This window comes from Diadema setosum, chromosome 18 (genome assembly GCF_964275005.1).
Source record: "Diadema setosum chromosome 18, eeDiaSeto1, whole genome shotgun sequence".
Classification (NCBI taxonomy): Eukaryota; Metazoa; Echinodermata; class Echinoidea; order Diadematoida; family Diadematidae; genus Diadema; species Diadema setosum.
Genome location: NC_092702.1, coordinates 13126050 through 13133309, shown reverse-complemented (window position 1 = coordinate 13133309; position 7260 = coordinate 13126050). Strand labels below are relative to the sequence as shown.

Sequence of the window (7260 nt, the reverse complement as noted above, 5' to 3'; positions counted from 1 at the left end):
AAAAAAAAAAAGCCCACGAGACCGACACTACGCAAAGATGGCTCACGAGACCAACACTAGGCGAAGAAAGCCCACGAGACCGACACTACACAAAGAAGGCTCACGAGACCGACAGGATTAACAGCGCCATCTACATGTCAATTACCATTATGTACCTGTACGGGGTGTTCAATGAGGGGAAAATGATATGCTGGCGGGTGCAATTTGTCACGCTATCGAGCAACAGATTGGAACTAATTAAACAGGGCCATCTACATACACTTATCATCAACAACGTCAAGTATTTGCAACTGATTGACAAATTTCCCTATACATCGACGTAAATAAGCACTGAATTGATCAGTGTTTTAGTAGTAGCCACGATAAAAAATAAATAATGGGCGTACATACTCGAGCAGGATTCGAACCTACGACCTCCTGATTTGCGGACAGGCGTCATCTCCACTAGACCACCGAGCTTCTGCCCGACAGCAAGTGTTGGTTCTAATCCTTATAGCATGAACGTCAAGTATGTATTTCTACCCGTGTGGCTTTTAGGGGGCAGCTCTGTCACGACATTGTTACCGATTATTTTATTTTTCAAAATAAAATTTTACTTTTCATGGGACCCCGCCCCCAGAAAATAAATAGATGAAAGAGGACAAGAACGATGTATGGTTTAATTTTAGATCTTTGATAATGCCATCGTGCTGTTTTTAATAGGCTTTCCCAATTTCTAGCTAAAAGATGGACACGATGTAATTTTTCCCCTTTTATTTCTTGCTTTTTGTCACACACACTCACGCACACAAACACAATTAAAGATCTTGAACATTTCAGAGGGTGAGGGAAGGCAACTGAAGGGGTAACACCCTAGCAACTCTCCTTTTCCATCTCTCATAATTTCCTTATGCCATGATCAGGGCCCCATTCCATAAAAGATGTTAGGATGGCAACTCTTACTGGAATGACAATTTCCAATAGCAACAGCCAATCAGGAAACTGGATTCTTGTCGTTGTCATGGAAATTGCCTTTCCAGCAAGAGTTGCTATCATATCAACTTTTTATGAAACGGGGCCATGGACACCCTATACAATTAATTGGTCTGTAGGTGGCGCTGTTCATCCCGTCGGTCTCGTGGCTCTTAACGTCGGTCTCGTGAGCCTCTTTTGCGTTGTGTCGGTCTTGTGAGCTTTGTTTGCGTATAGTGTCGGTCTCGTGAGCCTTGTAAGCATAGTATTGGTCTCGTGGGCTTTGTTTGCGTAGTGTCTGTCTCGTGGGCCCTTTCTGCGTAGTGTCGAACTCATGGGTTGTTTATGTCTTGGGCGTATTTTACGTGATGTCGAACTTGTTGGCTCTATTTACTTAGTGTCAAACTCGTGGGCTGTATAACTAGTGGGCTGTATGACTTCTGAGCTGTATGACCCGTGGGCTATATGACTGGTGAGCTGTACAGCTAGTGGGCTGTATGACTCGTGGCTGTCGGTCTCGTGACGTGCACCCCTTTCTTTTGGATCACTCTTTCCACTGTTCTCAGACGTGAAAACTTACGATGCCAATTTTGTTTTAGACAACCGCTTTCTACCTTTTCACTTGAGCTTTCAAGATTACCAAAATAGTATATTCGATATTTCATCTATTGGTTTCAATAGAAGTAAAGGATGATGATATCATACAGGCTTGGTATATACCAATGGAAAGTTGTGAGAGTACAGATAGCGGTCCTTTTGAAGGAAACTATCGTTGTCATTGTTTGTATTTTTCAAAGATCAAACAACTTTGTTCAATATGGAATAGATTTCAAACCATTCCAAAATAGTGTCCTGCGGAGGTCTAATCTGTCGCAGCATATTTATTTCACCATGAAGAATGAAAACAAGAAATGGATGAAGGGAGTTTTTCAGTGATTGGGTTTTGAAGTTCCTTCTTTGTTTCTGTTTTGTCTGTGTGTGGTTTTTTTTTAATGACAGTAAATCATGGAAAATGTAAGTAACAATCGCCATGTTCATGCATGTTCACGATGAACTGTTCATTACACAGTATGGACCAACTGTCATTTTCGCAAAAGATATTTTAATCACAATCAAGACTAACTGCGCATAAAGTAAGCATTGATCAGAATCTGTTGGGTTCATTCTCACTCTTTGTGAACGGCTTCACAAGAGAAATATGGCTGAGAAAAAAAAAATCACGCAATGAACAACGAACTAACTTGTGTGGAAGATCGTTTTTCCATCAAGAAAACTGTATCGACGCTTGTTGTCGTAACGTGTCATATTTTAAACTGTGGAGCAAAGATCGCGAGTCTGTGTAAGTTCAACAAACTATCACAGTCAACCACGCCAAGTGGATTATCATCTATCAGGGTATTGGGGAGAAAGGGAAAAAGGTGCATATACAATTTACGCTACATTTGTACAAGATTTTAGCGCATAAGAAGTTCGTTTGTTCTAATCAGGTTTTGCTAGAGAATCGAGTGAGCGAGGTCTATAAACTGCAATAACTCGCTTTATTGAAAACATCACAAGTATACCATGCTGTCTATTGCTTGCCATTGGCAAAGGCAAAGAAAGGACGATTTCGGAGACCCCATTCCTTCTGCACAGTTTGAGTATTCCAGGGAACTTCATCGGAACAGGACTTCCCATTTCACAAACTCGCCTAACAAATTTGGTCAATTTTCATCGAGTATTTTTGTTTTCCCATCTTGGATCTATCCACTAAATGCCGTCTCTCCTTCGTCTTGGCACACTGACAAGTAAATGTCTTTCGAGGTTTGTTTGTTTGTTTGTTTGTTTGAATGGTTAGTTGGTTGGCTGGTTGTTTCTTTCTTTCTTTCTTTCTTTCTTTCTTTCCCATGAGTATTAAAAATCATTTTCCCATCATCAAATTATGATTGTGAATCAAAATCCTACCACTCAAAACCTCACTCAAAGTTAGTTCTTTTTTTTTTTGGGGGGGGGGGGTTGGGACCCACTTTGACAGGGGTGGTAATGGTACCGTTGGATTATGTCTAGACCTAGAAGGAATATAACAAAACAAACTCATACATCAAGACACTCATTCATCAAATTCATGTGGGGTAGTAGTCGGCATAACCACCTCGGCACGGGTCAACTACCCTTGAAGGCGCTCAAGTTTTTATCATAATCCAGCACTCTTTTATATCCTTTCTCTATTCGTTTTACGTGAAGAAAACTAGACTATTAAGTCTTTATATTTGTTTTCCACTGCTGTTATTTCAATCATAGCAAAAGGTTTTAATAGAATTAACTCTCTCTCTCTCTCTCTCTCTCTCTCTCCTTTCTACAGAAACTATCACATGCCTTTGGCATTTAGTGAAAAGTTCATGCACAAGAAAAAAAAAACCCACCAGAGCTGCCATATTTGACTGATTAAGGCGTCTAAGACTTCTCAAATGGCAATCGAATGCCAGGTGCTCTTTAAAGGTAACCATTTTAAAGGGTAAGCAAGGGGTAAAAAATCAATGATTATTGTGATAATTTACGCTCATGTACGACCAACATGCATGTTTATCACTAGCCTCTAAGCATATTTCCAAAGTCGCAGAATCGTATTTTTCTTTCAAATTTTTGATCACATAGAAAACAAAATAATAAAAAACCTTCTATTTCGATCCTTCCTCTACAAGAGAAAAATAAAGAAAGGAAGAAAGGAACAAAATATCTCAAACGCAAGCAGTAAATGATATTTCCTTTCCCTGGATGACGAGAGCATAACGCGTTTAAAGATCAAGGAAGTGTCTCTGATATTTTACAAAAATGTCTCAACAACACCGTAGTTATACAACGAATGATAACAGTAATATGTTAGGGAATAAAGACAATATCAATAGGATGTTATTAGGTATCTACATCCACAATGAATGTACCTTTTAACCCTCAAATAGCCCACTGAAGCTGCATTTTCATACGGCAATTTATTGATACATGAAATTTTGATCTTGTTTTCGAACACTCTGACAGATGAATGTGTATGCAGTCATGCAACAATATTTTGAGTAAGCTGTAACAACGCTTGAATCAAGGTTTACTTTTGAAAAGAAAATAAAGAAGAATCAAGGAAGAGAAAAGAATACGACGACCTTGACAAAGGAAAATACAAACTACGTGATAACGCTTATCGTTATTTTTATTAGCGCAATCGCGAGCAGTGTTGACAAAGGATAATGTTTGTAATAGTATTCGATCTGGTGATGTTCGTTATTCCGATGGTTCCGTTAATCTGAGAATGAGAAGTATGTGCGTTATTCCGAAGGTTCCGTTAGGGTGGGATTTCACGGAGCACGCGAATGATTTGCGAAGGACGCGAATGACAAAATCCAACATTCGGAAAAGTTTTTCGCCGAATGTGTTCCGACAATGAAGCCGAAAACCATTCTTGCGCAATTTGTGCGAAGTTCTCACGACGTATGTGCGAATGTCGTGTGTATCATTGCTAAAGTACAGCACGTTACGTACACGAAGAACACGTGACGGAAATGCGAACAACGCAAATTTTTTAATGATCATGGGAGAAAATGTACCCAAGGAGAGGTGGGAGCTGTCTTGAGTTGAAGTTTTTTTCTTCTTTCCTGTATTTCTCCTTTCTTTTTCTATCATTTCTCTATTGGGTGCGTGCCTGGAGTTTTTTCTTAGGTCCTATCTCCACTAGTAAAGCATTTGACTTTTTTTTTCAGTTTCTCAAACAATAATCTCTAGTTTCAAATGTAATTTTGACATACTTAAGATTCATTTTAGGTGTATTCTGTATTTTTTGTACATCAAACATTAACCTTTCTCTTTGCTGGTCTTTAATTTCTTTTTGTTTTTACTATTATAGTTGTGAATAATTGTTTTTTTTTATCTCCTGGAGGCGCACACAGTTATCAATTATTGTACCATTGTATCACATGTATTTTTCTTTTCTTTTCTTTTCTTTCTTCTTCTTTTGTTACTGTTAACGCTGATTTTGTTAATGTTATTGTGTTTTCTAATCTATTTGTATGAGTAGCAAAGTGCGCTTAGAAACGTCAGTATGAAGCGCCATATAAATGCAATTATTATTATTATTATTATTATTATTATTATTAAGATGTTTAGATGTATGCAACGATTTTGATTTGTAGAAAACGTAGGTCATACATACCCCAAACATGCTCTAAATGTTCGTGAGAATATCTCAAAAGGTGCGCGAACAGTTTGCGGTTACGTCGTAAAATGACCGGAAAAACTTCGCAGATTTCGCAAAACATACGCAAGACATTCTCCAAAGTTTCGTGATCTGTTTGGGGTTTCACGAAAATTTTGCGAACATCGCGCTTGTCTTGCGAAGGTCTTGCGCATATGACGAGGCTTTAAAACACTTTCGAGAACAAATCACGAGTAAATCACGACCACGCGTGCGGAAAAGGTTCGCAAAAAATTTCAAAATTTTCTGAAATTCTCGCCGAAGTAAAAACGACATTTGCGAACAATTGACGACGCTTCCGAACCCTCACGTTCGTTTGGCGATCTTTTGCAGACTAAAATACGAATGCTGGACTTTGAAATTCGCGTCCTTCGCAAATCGTTCGCGTGCACCGTAAAATCACACCTTTTAATGTGAGATTGAGAAGTACAAATGTATGTGCGTACTAACAAACCTTATTCGTTTTCGGATTAACGAACCTTCGGAATAATAAATCTTTTAATTCTTGGATAACGAAATTTTTGAAATAATGAACCTTACGTCATTTTCGGATTAACGAAACTTCAGAATAACGAACCTTATATCATTTTCGGATTAAAGAACCTTCGGCATACCAAACCTTTGGAACAATGAACCGCAACCATTCAATCAGGCAGATGTTTCTGCCAACGTGCTGTTATTATTTCGCCTTGTCCACAGGTAGTTAATTTGAAACATACTAGAACAGTGAGCCAGAAGTGAGCATGATCCGAAGATAAAAGTTCAAAATAAAAGAAGAAAAAACAAACCTAATAAAAAACACACACAAAAAAAAAAACCACCACACACAATTAAGGATTTTTCCACCTGTAGCATCACTATACTCATTGATGCAAGACGTTCTTTTTGACTTCAATTGATATAGGGAGGAATGAAACAAAGAGCAGAGTTACAAAAATCTTATGAGAGCCGGTGATGAGATAAGTAAGTTTATTACGGAATCTTTCCTGTTTTCATGAAACGAGAACATTAGTCTCAACCTATAATGCCAAATAGTGGAACCGATGGTATTTCCTCGCAACTTTCCAATTACTTTTTATATAGAATGTAACAATTTGTTTTGGTCATTAACTTAGTGAATAAAACCTCTTATTTTTGCTGAGTTTGCGCAACTCTCCGACAATTTGATGTGGAGGACACATTCCATTTGAGTTTATAAAAAAAGAAGAAGAAGTAAATGGCGTAATTTATGTACAGGCAGCTTTAGACTTGCGAGTACATTGACATCACCCCTTTCGTAAAATATGGATTGTCCATGATAATTATTCATAGTCTTCATGATATTCTTGATAAAACTGTTAAGAGGCAGAGGGAAAAGTACGCGAATCTTGAAAATTCCCTAACTTTGTTACTACAAGTCCGCCTTTCATGAAACTTCCATCATCTCAATTTGTGTTATTACATTCTGCTGAACATCAACATGGAATGGCATTCACTTTAACCTCTATGCATATGTTTATCAAGTCTTCCTCCAGTTGATGGGTGATATTTCGTATTGCATGTATTAGAATTCGAATCAAAAGCGTCTGCTGTTTGCATCAATAGAAAACTAAGATATTCTGCTTAGATTTTGAGCAATGTTCTACAAAATGCTGCTTGGTGTCCTGTTAGAGAGAGATGGCTGCAGGTGGCATGGCGACTTCAATGCAGATTTTGAGGTAGGTTCACAGCACTATATGCACTAGACTCTCCACTCTATCTTCCTTGATCTCCCTTTCTTTCCCTTTCTACCTATCTAGTCATCCCAATTTTTACTTTCCTCCGTGATTCCCTGTTACACTGTCATCTATACGCTATGAAGTTGTCCTAAGAGCCAGACTACATATTCATGTCTCTTTCCCACTCAAAATTGCATACGATTGCACGGAGTTATCTCGCTTTAAACAAGTAGATTTCGCACAATGTATCAGGAAACAATTCGTGGGTACATGTTAAGTTGAGATTGCTCACTTTTTTCCACCCCCGCAAACCAAAGCTACAAAATTCTTCATTGAACTGGCATTTGTTTTTCTGACAAATTCCCGGGAGGGGTTGACGACCAAGATAAATCT

At 38.3% G+C, this 7260-nt stretch overlaps 1 non-coding gene across 1 annotated transcript; it reads right to left on the bottom strand.

The window, feature by feature from the left end:
• Positions 1-386: 386 nt before the first annotated feature.
• Trnac-gca (transfer RNA cysteine (anticodon GCA)) lies at positions 387-459 on the bottom strand. The gene has a single exon. It is a non-coding gene; the product is annotated as a tRNA-Cys (tRNA).
• Positions 460-7260: the final 6801 nt, after the last annotated feature.